The sequence below is a fragment of the Littorina saxatilis genome, linkage group LG1, assembly GCF_037325665.1.
Source record: "Littorina saxatilis isolate snail1 linkage group LG1, US_GU_Lsax_2.0, whole genome shotgun sequence".
NCBI classification, from domain to species: domain Eukaryota; kingdom Metazoa; phylum Mollusca; class Gastropoda; order Littorinimorpha; family Littorinidae; genus Littorina; species Littorina saxatilis.
The window spans coordinates 66,346,138-66,361,935 of record NC_090245.1 but is presented as its reverse complement, the minus strand read 5'-3'; positions in this window follow the sequence as shown (position 1 = coordinate 66,361,935).

Sequence of the window (15,798 nt, the reverse complement as noted above, 5' to 3'; positions counted from 1 at the left end):
ACGTTGACATGACTGATCACCATACAACACTGTCTTGTGACTGTGACGTTGGCATGACTGATCACCATACAACACTGTCTTGTGACTGTGACGTTGGCATGACTCAGATCACCATACAACACTGTCTTGTGACTGTAACGTTGGCATGACTGATCACCATAGAGCACTGTCTTGTGACTGTAACGTTGACATGACTGATCACCATAGAGCACTGTCTTGTGACTGTGACGTTGACATGACTGATCACCATAGAGCACTGTCTTGTGACTGTAACGTTGGCATGACTGATCACCATACAACACTGTCTTGTGACTGTGACGTTGGCATGACTCAGATCACCATAGAACAGTTCAGAGAGGGATCTACTGTGTACTGTTATCCATCTTTTTTTTCAACTGCTCTACCAGGAACCAATATGTCCTGGGAGTCTTTGGCAGAACACTGTGGACACTTTGGCTAGACACATGGGGACACTTTGGCTCAGAACTTAATTGGCCGATTGCAAGATTTTTTCCTTTCTCAGTTTGGTACACAGCAAGATAATATAATATTTATAGGACCCAGTGTTAACCTGTTTGTCATCTCAGGGTGACATGTTTTTGTGTGTTATTTTCTTCTTTAAATAAAGACCGCATCAAGCTGTTTTCTTTCAGTTTCAGTGTGGTACACAACAAGATGATATAATGTTTATTAGACCCTGTCAACCAATTGGTCATCTCAGGGTGACATTGTGTTCTTTTCTTTTTGTTATCAGTCCGTTTTCAGTGTGATGTGACCACGTGTGTAAAATCGGGAACAGTTGATAATGATGCCAAATTCACATCTCTCCTTTTGAGAGAAGACAGTCTCAGGACTGTCAGGCTATGTCACTGTCAGATGCAACACGGTCCAGCCCGCCCTCAAGCCCATCCAAACCAGCAGATATAATATTTATAACACCTTGTCAAGATGATATGGTATTTATAACACCCTGTCAAGATAATATGATATTTTTAACACCCAGTCAAGATGATAACATGTACAGTATTTATAACACCTTGCCAAGATGATATAATATCTACAACAGTCCCTGTCAAAATGATACAAGGGTGCATCTGAGTAAATATAGAGTGAAATAGATATTAAATGGAGCAGCAAGGCATTCTGTAAAAGCCCACTGTTAAAGTTTGGGAATCAATCATTAAAAGAAAATCATAAATGCTGATTTAAGTCACATCTGACAAGTTTGAAGTTTACTGCAAGTTTGGAACACCCACTTCCCCACGTTCTTGAAAACTGGTCCAAGATGAAATATTTTAGTAATGTACATGCATACACACTTGCTGAAAATCAAGTATTCTTCATTTATTTATTTATTATATTTTGATATATTGATTACACCCTGTCAACCTTCTGGTCATTTCAAGGTAACATTTTTCTTTTGCATTTTTTGTTTTTTTCCCCTCTCAAAATGAAGACTTTATTAGTCTGTTTTCTCTCTGATGTGACCTGAAGTGCGTATCGTATGGGATTATCACTGTTCTTCATGCCCGGTGTGGTACTTTAAGCAAACAGTCAAGAAAGCTGTTGTTGACCTCGGTATGAGATAACAGGGTTGAAGTACGTATAAACATTTTTTAATTTCATTTCATAAGTAGGTGACTCATCATGTGTTCTTTCTTTATTTGGTGTTTAACGTCGTTTTCAACCATTCAAGGTTATATCGCGACGGGGAAAGGGGGGGAGATGGGATAGGGGAAAGGGGGGAGATGGGATAGAACCACTTGTTAATTGTTTCTTGTTCACAAAAGCACTAATCAAAAAATTGCTCCAGGGGCTTGCAACGTAGTACAATATATGACCTTACTGGGAGAATGCAAGTTTCCAGTACAAAGGACTAAATATTTCTTACATACTGCTTGACTAAAATCTTTACAAACATTGACTATGTTCTATACAAGAAACACTCAACAAGGGTAAAAGGAGAAACAGAACCATTAGTCGCCTCTTACGACATGCTGGTTAGCAACGGGTAAATTCTTTCTCGTCCCAACCAATATGGGACTCCCCCTAACCCGCAGGGGGTGACTCATCATGTGTGGCATCAATAGTTGTTGCTTTATATTTTTCCCTTCCACATAAGTTATGACATTGATGATTGTAGCATAGACCATGACAATTACGACTGTATTACTTTTTGGTGATTATGAGGCCATTTTAAGCATTTTTTTCAGATCATTATGTATCATCTCTTTCAAATAAGTTCAATAATATCAAGGATTCCACCTGTAATATTCAAGTGTACTATGCTAGTGTTTTGTTTTGAAAGAATCCAATTCGCAAGTACTGTTTGGCCCATGATATTTGCTTTGTGGTTTTCAACAGTGTACTAAAGTATTGAGAGAACACATGGGTACCGTTCAGCCCTTGGCGGTTTGCTTTGTGGTTTTAAACTGTAATAAAGTGTTCAGAAAACCCACCAGTACTGTTCAACCCATGGCTGTTTGCTTTTTTTGGTCATAGGAGGTTTGCTTTGTGGTTTTAAACTGTAATAAAGTGTTCAGAAAACCCATGAGTACTGTTCAACCCATGGCTGTTTGCTTTGTTTGGTCATAGGAGGTTTGCTTTGTGGTTTTAAACTGTAATAAAGTTTTCAGAAAACCCATAAGTACTGCATGTTCAGCCCATGGCTGTTTGCTTATTTCAGCCCTCAGCTGTTTGCTTTTCAACAGAATACTAAAGTTTTGAGAGAACCCACAAGTACTGCTCAGCCCTCGGCTGTTTGCTTTTTAACAGAGTACTAAAGTTTTGAGAGAACCCACAAGTACTGTTCAGTCCTTACTGCTTTGCTTAAAAAAAAAGCCCATTACCATAATGTATCTAAAACGGTCCTGTAACCTATTACAATAAGTTCTAATGCAACACTGCCTACCCCCCCTCCCCCTACACACACATATAGCTATCTTAAAAAAACTGTCTGAAAGATGACATACAAGAGACCTAAAAACCAAAAAAATCAAACACAAAGATGACTTACAGGGTTTAGGGACAACAAATACAAACAAAAACAAAACAATCGGAACAACAAAAAAGACAAACAAAAAAAACAATCACACAAAAAACGAGGTTTAGGGAATTCAATTTTGTGATGGGACCCAAGAAGAAAAACAAAAATTGGTTTACAGGAATCACGGACCTTTAACAAACACAACAAAACCAACAAATTACACACATACAAACACAAAACGAGGTTTAGGGGATTCAACGCCGCGCCAGGGACCTTAAACAGCAACAAGAAATAAAACAAAAATGGTTTACAGGAACCAGGGACCTTTAACAACAACACCACCAACAACACAACGCACACTGTGATACAAACACAAAACGAAGTTTACGGGATTCAACGCCACGCCAGGGACCTTAAACAGCAACAATAAACGAACAAAAAAACCGGTTTACAGGGTTCAGGGACTTTTAACAAACACAACACCAAAAAAAAAAATCTACAAACACAAAACGAGGTTTACGGGATTCAACGCCACGCCAGGGACCTTAAACAGCAACAAGAAATAAAACAAAAAAACGGTTTACAGGAATCAAGGACCTTTAACAAACACAACAAAACCAACAAAGTACACACATACAAACACAAAACGAGGTTTACGGGATTCAACGCCACGCCAGGGACCTTAAACAGCAACAAGAAATAAAACAAAAAAACGGTTTACAGGAATCAAGGACCTTTAACAAACACAACAAAACAAACAAAGTACACACATACAAACACAAAACGAGGTTTACGGGATTCAATGCCACGCCAGGGACCTTAAACAGCAACAAGAAATAAAACCAACAAAAAAACGGTTTACAGGAATCATTGGGACCTTTAACAAAAACCAACAAAGTACACACATACAAACACAAAACGAGGTTTACGGGATTCTTAGTAATACAAACCATCTGTGGTTAGCCACTAAGTTTGTACAGAATGCCAGATTGTTTAGATTGTAATACTTGTGATCGTCTCTTCAGCTGATATTGCTATTCGAGACCGATTCAATGGGTTGGTTGGTTGGGTTGGTAATATTTGTGATTGTCTCTTCAGCTAATATTGTTATTCGAGACTGATTCAATGGGTTGGTTGGTAATATTTTTGATCGTCTCTTTAGCTAATATTGCAATTCGAGACCAATCCAATTGGTTGGTTGGTAATATGTTGATCATCTCTTCAGCTGATATTGCTATTCGAGATCGATCCAATGGGTTGGTTGGTTGGGTTGGTAATATTTGTGATTGTCTCTTCAGCTGATATTGCTATTCGAGATCGATCCAATGGGTTGGTTGGTTGGGTTGGTAATATTTGTGATTGTCTCTTCAGCTGATATTGCTATTCGAGATCGATGCAATGGGTTGGGTTGGTAATATTTGTGATTGTCTCTTCAGCTGATATTGCTATTCGAGATCGATCCAATGGGCTGGTTGGTAATATTTGTGATCATCTCTTCAGCTGATATTCGAGACCGATCCAATGGGTTGGCTGGTAATATTTTTGATCGTCTCTTCAGTTCATATTGCTATAGGCTGGTTGAGCCGGTAGCTCCAGTGCCGAGGAGGGCAAGGGGGATGAGGGACAGGCCGATGTCTTACAACAGACTTGTAACTGTAACGTTGGCATGACTGATCACCATAGAGCACTGTCTTGTGTGACTGTAACGTTGGCATGACTGATCACCATAGAGCACTGTCTTGTGACTGCAACGTTGCCATGACTCAGATCACCATAGAGCACTGTCTTGTAACTGTAACGTTGGCATGACTCACAGATCACCATAGAGCACTGTCTTGTGACTGTGACGTTGACATGACTGATCACCATACAACACTGTCTTGTGACTGTGACATTGACATGACTGATCACCATAGAGCACTGTCTTGTGACTGTGACGTTGACATGACTGATCACCATACAACACTGTCTTGTGACTGTGACGTTGACATGACTGATCACCATCGAGCACTGTCTTGTGACTGTAACGTTGACATGACTGATCACCATACAACACTGTCTTGTGACTGTCACATTGACATGACTGATCACCATAGAGCACTGTCTTGTGACTGACGTTGACATGACTGATCACCATAGAGCACTGTATTGTGACTGTGACGTTGACATGACTGATCACTATAGGGCACTGTCTTGTAACTGTAACGTTGGCATGACTCACAGATCACCATAGAGCACTGTCTTGTGACTGTGACGTTGACATGACTGATCACCATACAACACTGTCTTGTGACTGTGACATTGACATGACTGATCACCATAGAGCACTGTCTTGTAACTGTAACGTTGACATGACTGATCACCATACAACACTGTCTTGTGACTGTGACGTTGACATGACTGATCACCATCGAGCACTGTCTTGTGACTGTCACATTGACATGATTGATCACCATAGAGCACTGTCTTGTGACTGACGTTGACATGACTGATCACCATAGAGCACTGTCTTGTGACTGTGACGTTGACATGACTGATCACTATAGAGCACTGTCTTGTAACTGTAACGTTGGCATGACTCACAGATCACCATAGAGCACTGTCTTGTGACTGTGACGTTGACATGACTGATCACCACACAACACTGTCTTGTGACTGTGACATTGACATGACTGATCACCATAGAGCACTGTCTTGTGACTGTGACGTTGGCATGACTGATCACCATACAACACTGTCTTGTGACTATAACGTTGACATGACTGATCACCATACAACACTGTCTTGTGACTGTCACATTGACATGACCGATCACCATAGAGCACTGTCTTGTGACTGACGTTGACATGACTGATCACCATAGAGCACTGTCTTGTGACTGTAACGTTGACATGACCGATCACCATACAACACTGTCTTGTGACTGTAACGTTGGTATGACTGATCACCTTACAACACTGTCTTGTGACTGATGTTGGCATGACTCAGATCACCAAACAACACTGTCTTGTGACTGTAACGTTGGAATGACTGATCACCATACAACACTGTCTTGTGACTGTAACATTGGCATGACTGATCACCATACAACACTGTCTTTTGACTGTAACGTTGACATGACTGATCACCATACAACACTGTCTTGTGACTGTGACGTTGGCATGACTGATCACGTGTGTAAAATCGGGAACAGTTGATAATGATGCCAAATTCACATCTCTCCTTTTGAGAGAAGACAGTCTCAGGACTGTCAGGCTATGTCACTGTCAGATGCAACACGGTCCAGCCCGCCCTCAAGCCCATCCAAACCAGCAGATATAATATTTATAACACCTTGTCAAGATGATATGGTATTTATAACACCCTGTCAAGATAATATGATATTTTTAACACCCAGTCAAGATGATAACATGTACAGTATTTATAACACCTTGCTAAGATGATATAATATCTGGCCCAAAGTCAGAATAGGTGTCCATTTTTGTGACATACAAAATCAATTTTAAAAATGAACATTTTCTTTGTTTTGAAAATAGAGATGTATTTTAGAGCATAAATACGCAAGGAACAGCTATGATTTAAGAAAACTCATGTTTGATCACTTCACAGATTCAGGTTTAAAAGTTTGCAGGAGTTCATAACTTCACACCGTCACAAAATTTAGACTTGTTAAATCATTGTTGCTACATGTATTGGGTCTGTTTTAGACATCTGAGAAAATTGCTACAGCAAATTACTTTGCATTTCAAGCAAGTTAAACTTGTTTTGGCCACGCATGATGCAGATGTGAACTCCATTAATGGGAAGTTCATAACTTCACATAATTTACTTTTATTGGTATAATAAATTTAATTTATACAGGCAGGAAACAATTTGTTTTGTTTTTTAATCTGAAAAAGGTGAGCTGGAACATGAAGGTAATTTTTGAAGATGAAGTGTGGAGAAAATTTTTTGGTTATCTGTATTATTTATAGAAATTAATATTGTCACAATTTTTTCACAGCAAATATTGGCATAAGTTATCATTAAATCTACAATTTTGCTGTTTTTGTGCAAAATGTGCTTGAAAAGTACCATCAAAAGGATTTCAATACACCAAAATGTTTGTCTGACTCAAAGAGTTGGCAGAAACTGAAAGTATTTTTAGAATGTCCTAGGAGTTCATAACTTCACACCGTGACATCACAAACTATGGCTAATTCAAACCAAAGTAAGAAAGTGCATATGTCATCTTATTTTCTCTCCAGCTACTCTTTGTAATCAACATACAACTAAGTAATAAAAGTAAAACATTTGTGAAAACAAACGATAAAAAAAATCATAAAATGTGAGCGTGCGCATAACTTCACAAGAATTTTTGTTATGTTGGTCTCTAGTACAGTTACTGTATAATATATTTGCAAAACAATGACAAACTGAGAACACAGAGTTATAGTATAGGCTAAAGCTGCACTTATATTACAAAATCAGATTTTAATTGCCAAAATAAAACAAATTGTTTGAAACTTGTGAAAGTTCATAACTTCACATCAATCACACATTTATACTAAAATAACTAACTAAAGTCTCTTGCAAATAATTCTAAACAACTTAATGATTTACTTAACCAAACTCAGTCATGAAAACTGTTACCGAAATCATTATTTAGTTAGTGTTTATGTCAGCTGACTGTGTGTTCATAACTTCACATCATTTATTTAACTGAAAAGCTACGTACTAAAATCTGCTGGTAAATTAAAATAAAAATGACATCAAACTGTAACAGCCTACTCTGGAGAAGAGCAGCACATCATTTGAGGTAGTGATTTAGTGTAGTAAATTAATTATTGTGTATAAATCATACTCATGGCATGTGTTCATAACTTCACACCGTGGGGCTGAGGGTCAGTTGATGTGAAGTTATGTACACCGTGCAGTCAACCCAGATTCATGCTGGAATTATCAAAATGTAATTTTGAGGGTTGATGTTCAGAAAACTTCTTACAAAATGTCCAGATAAAGTCAAATGTACTCTTTTGCTATTAACAAGGCATTATTTTAAACACGCCCTTGAAAAATGAGCTTGAGTTATGTGAAGTTATGAACTTCATGACAAAACGGCTAAGTACTTCAGAAAGAAACAGTCGGCAGCCAGTAGATTCTTTTTGTGATGAAAATCATGGTACAGTGTAATTTGGAAACTGAAAATAGTCATTTTACATATATTTTGGGTTTTGACATGAGTTAGTAACTCTCACATAAAAATAGTGCGCAAGACACAGAGAAAATGGCTAACTAAAGCATACTGCTTGACTTTAGTGACAAAAATTGCTTAGTATCTAAATCTAATGTACTTTTATATGCAACATTGCTGTTCCACTACAACCTTAACTTTCATGGCTAGCATTTAAGGACAAAAAACACTCTCAGTGGAGATAGTAGGAAAGTTCATAACTTTCTCACAAGAATTTTTTATTTCTCAATTACTCAAACACCAATGAATGAACTTGATGCAAACTTTCAGTGTGACTGCTGCTAGTGGATCCAAATGCATTACAAAGCTAGGTGTTCCCCAACCAGTCAATTTACTCTTTTTATAAGGCAAAAGGTTGGAAAGTTCATAACTCTTTTTTCACAAGAAAATCTGCATGTAAACTTCAAACTACTTTTGAACATGCAAAAACAAGTCAAACAACCCTTTTTATGTTTTATACCTCTGCAAAACATACTGTAAAATACTTTTTTACAAAAATATATCCGGTTTCAATCTTTAATTATTATTTAGAGCTGATCAGTGAACAAAAATGAAGTCTTACGGAAATAGTTATGAACTTTCTGTGAAATTTTGTCTCCCCATTTTCTGCAGGCTCACTGACAAAATTCAAAAACTTTGCTTTGTCAAAGGTACATTTGAGTTTTACTGGCTCAGTGAAAAGTCATTCATGACATTCTGTCCCATAAATATGACAGAGTAGACCATGTTTCAATATGCTGTAAGGTCATGTCACAAAAAATGGCCAAAATGTAGTGCTGCTGACTTCAGATAATGGCGACATTTTCATTAAAAACAACAACTGAGCACACAATGTTTCTCTAGGTGTGTACTTCATACTTTTTTTTACAAGTCTCATTAATCTTTACAAGGATTTTCTTTTTCTTTGATGTACAAATCAGGTTAGAGCCAAGGTTGCACAGCTATTTCAGCTGTGGACACCATTTCAGACTTAAGGCCATATACAACAGTCCCTGTCAAAATGATACAAGGGTGCATCTGAGTAAATATAGAGTGAAATAGATATTAAATGGAGCAGCAAGGCATTCTGTAAAAGCCCACTGTTAAAGTTTGGGAATCAATCATTAAAAGAAAATCATAAATGCTGATTTAAGTCACATCTGACAAGTTTGAAGTTTACTGCAAGTTTGGAACACCCACTTCCCCACGTTCTTGAAAACTGGTCCAAGATGAAATATTTTAGTAATGTACATGCATACACACTTGCTGAAAATCAAGTATTCTTCATTTATTTATTTATTATATTTTGATATATTGATTACACCCTGTCAACCTTCTGGTCATTTCAAGGTAACATTTTTCTTTTGCATTTTTTGTTTTTTTCCCCTCTCAAAATGAAGACTTTATTAGTCTGTTTTCTCTCTGATGTGACCTGAAGTGCGTATCGTATGGGATTATCACTGTTCTTCATGCCCGGTGTGGTACTTTAAGCAAACAGTCAAGAAAGCTGTTGTTGACCTCGGTATGAGATAACAGGGTTGAAGTACGTATAAACATTTTTTAATTTCATTTCATAAGTAGGTGACTCATCATGTGTTCTTTCTTTATTTGGTGTTTAACGTCGTTTTCAACCATTCAAGGTTATATCGCGACGGGGAAAGGGGGGGAGATGGGATAGGGGAAAGGGGGGAGATGGGATAGAGCCACTTGTTAATTGTTTCTTGTTCACAAAAGCACTAATCAAAAAATTGCTCCAGGGGCTTGCAACGTAGTACAATATATGACCTTACTGGGAGAATGCAAGTTTCCAGTACAAAGGACTAAATATTTCTTACATACTGCTTGACTAAAATCTTTACAAACATTGACTATGTTCTATACAAGAAACACTCAACAAGGGTAAAAGGAGAAACAGAACCATTAGTCGCCTCTTACGACATGCTGGTTAGCAACGGGTAAATTCTTTCTCGTCCCAACCAATATGGGACTCCCCCTAACCCGCAGGGGGTGACTCATCATGTGTGGCATCAATAGTTGTTGCTTTATATTTTTCCCTTCCACATAAGTTATGACATTGATGATTGTAGCATAGACCATGACAATTACGACTGTATTACTTTTTGGTGATTATGAGGCCATTTTAAGCATTTTTTTCAGATCATTATGTATCATCTCTTTCAAATAAGTTCAATAATATCAAGGATTCCACCTGTAATATTCAAGTGTACTATGCTAGTGTTTTGTTTTGAAAGAATCCAATTCGCAAGTACTGTTTGGCCCATGATATTTGCTTTGTGGTTTTCAACAGTGTACTAAAGTATTGAGAGAACACATGGGTACCGTTCAGCCCTTGGCGGTTTGCTTTGTGGTTTTAAACTGTAATAAAGTGTTCAGAAAACCCACCAGTACTGTTCAACCCATGGCTGTTTGCTTTTTTTGGTCATAGGAGGTTTGCTTTGTGGTTTTAAACTGTAATAAAGTGTTCAGAAAACCCATGAGTACTGTTCAACCCATGGCTGTTTGCTTTGTTTGGTCATAGGAGGTTTGCTTTGTGGTTTTAAACTGTAATAAAGTTTTCAGAAAACCCATAAGTACTGCATGTTCAGCCCATGGCTGTTTGCTTATTTCAGCCCTCAGCTGTTTGCTTTTCAACAGAATACTAAAGTTTTGAGAGAACCCACAAGTACTGCTCAGCCCTCGGCTGTTTGCTTTTTAACAGAGTACTAAAGTTTTGAGAGAACCCACAAGTACTGTTCAGTCCTTACTGCTTTCTTTACGCATTTTAACAATGTACTTAAAAAAAAGTTTAAAAAAAAGCCCATTACCATAATGTATCTAAAACGGTCCTGTAACCTATTACAATAAGTTCTAATGCAACACTGCCTACCCCCCCTCCCCCTACACACACATATAGCTATCTTAAAAAAACTGTCTGAAAGATGACATACAAGAGACCTAAAAACCAAAAAAATCAAACACAAAGATGACTTACAGGGTTTAGGGACAACAAATACAAACAAAAACAAAACAATCGGAACAACAAAAAAGACAAACAAAAAAAACAATCACACAAAAAACGAGGTTTAGGGGATTCAATTTTGTGATGGGACCCAAGAAGAAAAACAACAATTGGTTTACAGGAATCACGGACCTTTAACAAACACAACAAAACCAACAAATTACACACATACAAACACAAAACGAGGTTTAGGGGATTCAACGCCGCGCCAGGGACCTTAAACAGCAACAAGAAATAAAACAAAAATGGTTTACAGGAACCAGGGACCTTTAACAACAACACCACCAACAACACAACGCACACTGTGATACAAACACAAAACGAAGTTTACGGGATTCAACGCCACGCCAGGGACCTTAAACAGCAACAATAAACGAACAAAAAAACCGGTTTACAGGGTTCAGGGACTTTTAACAAACACAACACCAAAAAAAAATAATCTACAAACACAAAACGAGGTTTACGGGATTCAACGCCACGCCAGGGACCTTAAACAGCAACAAGAAATAAAACAAAAAAACGGTTTACAGGAATCAAGGACCTTTAACAAACACAACAAAACCAACAAAGTACACACATACAAACACAAAACGAGGTTTACGGGATTCAACGCCACGCCAGGGACCTTAAACAGCAACAAGAAATAAAACAAAAAAACGGTTTACAGGAATCAAGGACCTTTAACAAACACAACAAAACAAACAAAGTACACACATACAAACACAAAACGAGGTTTACGGGATTCAATGCCACGCCAGGGACCTTAAACAGCAACAAGAAATAAAACCAACAAAAAAACGGTTTACAGGAATCATTGGGACCTTTAACAAAAACCAACAAAGTACACACATACAAACACAAAACGAGGTTTACGGGATTCTTAGTAATACAAACCATCTGTGGTTAGCCACTAAGTTTGTACAGAATGCCAGATTGTTTAGTTTGTAATACTTGTGATCGTCTCTTCAGCTGATATTGCTATTCGAGACCGATTCAATGGGTTGGTTGGTTGGGTTGGTAATATTTGTGATTGTCTCTTCAGCTAATATTGTTATTCGAGACTGATTCAATGGGTTGGTTGGTAATATTTTTGATCGTCTCTTTAGCTAATATTGCAATTCGAGACCAATCCAATTGGTTGGTTTGTAATATGTTGATCATCTCTTCAGCTGATATTGCTATTCGAGATCGATCCAATGGGTTGGTTGGTTGGGTTGGTAATATTTGTGATTGTCTCTTCAGCTGATATTGCTATTCGAGATCGATCCAATGGGTTGGTTGGTTGGGTTGGTAATATTTGTGATTGTCTCTTCAGCTGATATTGCTATTCGAGATCGATCAAATGGGCTGGTTGGTAATATTTGCGATTGTCTCTTCAGCTGATATTTCTATTCGAGATCGATCAAATGGGCTGGTTGGTAATATTTGTGATCATCTCTTTAGCTGATATTGCTATTCGAGACCGATCCAATGGGTTGGCTGGTAATATTTTTGATCGTCTCTTCAGTTCATATTGCTATAGGCTGGTTGAGCCGGTAGCTCCAGTGCCGAGGAGGGTAAGGGGGATGAGGGACAGGCCGATGCCTTACAACAGACTTGTAACTGTAACGTTGGCATGACTGATCACCATAGAGCACTGTCTTGTGTGACTGTAACGTTGGCATGACTGATCACCATAGAGCACTGTCTTGTGACTGCAACGTTCCCATGACTCAGATCACCATAGAGCACTGTCTTGTGACTGCAACGTTGCCATGACTCAGATCACCATAGAGCACTGTCTTGTAACTGTCACATTGACATGATTGATCACCATAGAGCACTGTCTTGTGACTGACGTTGACATGACTGATCACCATAGAGCACTGTCTTGTGACTGCAACGTTGGCATGACTCAGATCACCATAGAGCACTGTCTTGTAACTGTAACGTTGGCATGACTAACAGATCACCATAGAGCACTGTCTTGTGACTGTGACCTTGACATGACTGATCACCCACCATACAACACTGTCATGTGACTGTGACATTGACATGACTGATCACCATAGAGCACTGTCTTGTGACTGTGACGTTGACATGACTGATCACCATAGAGCACTGTCTTGTGACTGTGACGTTGACATGACTGATCACTATAGAGCACTGTCTTGTGACTGTGACGTTGACATGACTGATCACCATACAACACTGTCTTGTGACTGTGACGTTGACATGACTGATCACCATAGAGCACTGTCTTGTGACTGTAACGTTGACATGACTGATCACCATACAACACTGTCTTGTGACTGTGACATTGACATGACTGATCACCATAGAGCACTGTCTTGTGACTGTGACATTGACATGACTCATCACCATAGAGCACTGTCTTGTGACTGTGACGTTGACATGACTGATTACTATAGAGCACTGTCTTGTGACTGTAACGTTGACATGACTGATCACCATACAACACTGTCTTGTGACTGTGACGTTGGCATGACTGATCACCATACAACACCGTCTTGTGACTGAAACATTGGCATGACTGATCACCATACAACACTGTCTTGTGACTGTGACGTTGACATGACTGATCACCATAGAGCACTGTCTTGTGACTGTAACGTTGACATGACCGATCACCATACAACACTGTCTTGTGACTGTAACGTTGGCATGACTGATCACCATAGAGCACTGTCTTGTGACTGTAACATTGACATGACTGATCACCATAGAGCACTGTCTTGTGACTGTGACGTTGACATGACTGATCACCATAGAGCACTGTCTTGTGACTGTAACGTTGGCATGACTGATCACCATACAACACTGTCTTGTGACTGTGACGTTGGCATGACTCGGATCACCATATAACAGTTCAGAGAGGGATCTACTGTGTACTGTTATCCATCTCTTTTTTCAACTGCTCTACCAGGAACCAATATGTCCTGGGAGTCTTTGGCAGAACACTGTGGACACTTTGGCTGGACACATGGGGACACTTTGGCTCAGAACTTAATTGGCCGATTGCAAGATTTTTTCCTTTCTCAGTTTGGTACACAGCAAGATAATATAATATCTATAGGACCCAGTGTTAACCTGTTGGTCATCTCAGGGTGACATGCTTTTTTGTGTTATTTTCTTCTTTAAATGAAGACCGCATCAAGCTGTTTTCTTTCAGTTTTAGTGTGGTACACAACAAGATGATATAATGTTTATTAGACCCTGTCAACCAATTGGTCATCTCAGGGTGACATTGTGTTCTTTTCTTTTTGTTATCAGTCCGTTTTCAGTGTGATGTGACCACGTGTGTAAAATCGGGAACAGTTGATAATGATGCCAAATTCACATCTCTCCTTTTGAGAGAAGACAGTCTCAGGACTGTCAGGCTATGTCACTGTCAGATGCAACACGGTCCAGCCCGCCCTCAAGCCCATCCAAACCAGCAGATATAATATTTATAACACCTTGTCAAGATGATATGGTATTTATAACACCCTGTCAAGATAATATGATATTTTTAACACCCAGTCAAGAAGATAACATGTACAGTATTTATAACACCTTGCCAAGATGAAATAATATCTACAACAGTCCCTGTCAAAATGATACAAGGGTGCATCTGAGTAAATATAGAGTGAAATAGATATTAAATTGAGCAGCAAGGCATTCTGTAAATGCCCACTGTTAAAGTTTGGGAATCAATCATTAAAAGAAAATCATAAATGCTGATTTAAGTCACATCTGACAAGTTTGAAGTTTACTGCAAGTTTGGAACACCCACTTCCCCACGTTCTTGAAAACTGGTCCAAGATGAAATATTTTAGTAATGTACATGTATGCATACACACTTGCTGAAAATCAAGTATTCTTCATTTATTTATTTATTATATTTTGATATATTGATAACACCCTGTCAACCTTCTGGTCATTTCAAGGTAACATTTTTCTTTTGCATTTTTTGTTTTTTTCCCCTCTCAAAATGAAGACTTTATTAGTCTGTTTTCTCTCTGATGTGACCTGAAGTGCGTATCGTATGGGATTATCACTGTTCTTCATGCCCGGTGTGGTACTTTAAGCAAACAGTCAAGAAAGCTGTTGTTGACCTCGGTATGAGATAACAGGGTTGAAGTACGTACAAACATTTTTTAATTTCATTTCATAAGTAGGTGACTCATCATGTGTTCTTTCTTTATTTGGTGTTTAACGTCGTTTTCAACCATTCAAGGTTATATCGCGACGGGGAAAGGGGGGGGGGGAGAGATGGGATAGGGGAAAGATGGGATAGAGCCACTTGTTAATTGTTTCTTGTTCACAAAAGCACTAATCAAAAAATTGCTCCAGGGGCTTGCAACGTAGTACAATATATGACCTTACTGGGAGAATGCAAGTTTCCAGTACAAAGGACTAAACATTTCTTACATACTGCTTGACTAAAATCTTTACAAACTTTGACTATGTTCTATACAAGAAACACTCAACAAGGGTAAAAGGAGAAACAGAACCATTAGTCGCCTCTTACGACATGCTGGGTAGCAACGGGTAAATTCTTTCTCGTCCCAACCAATATGGGACTCCCCCTAACCCGCG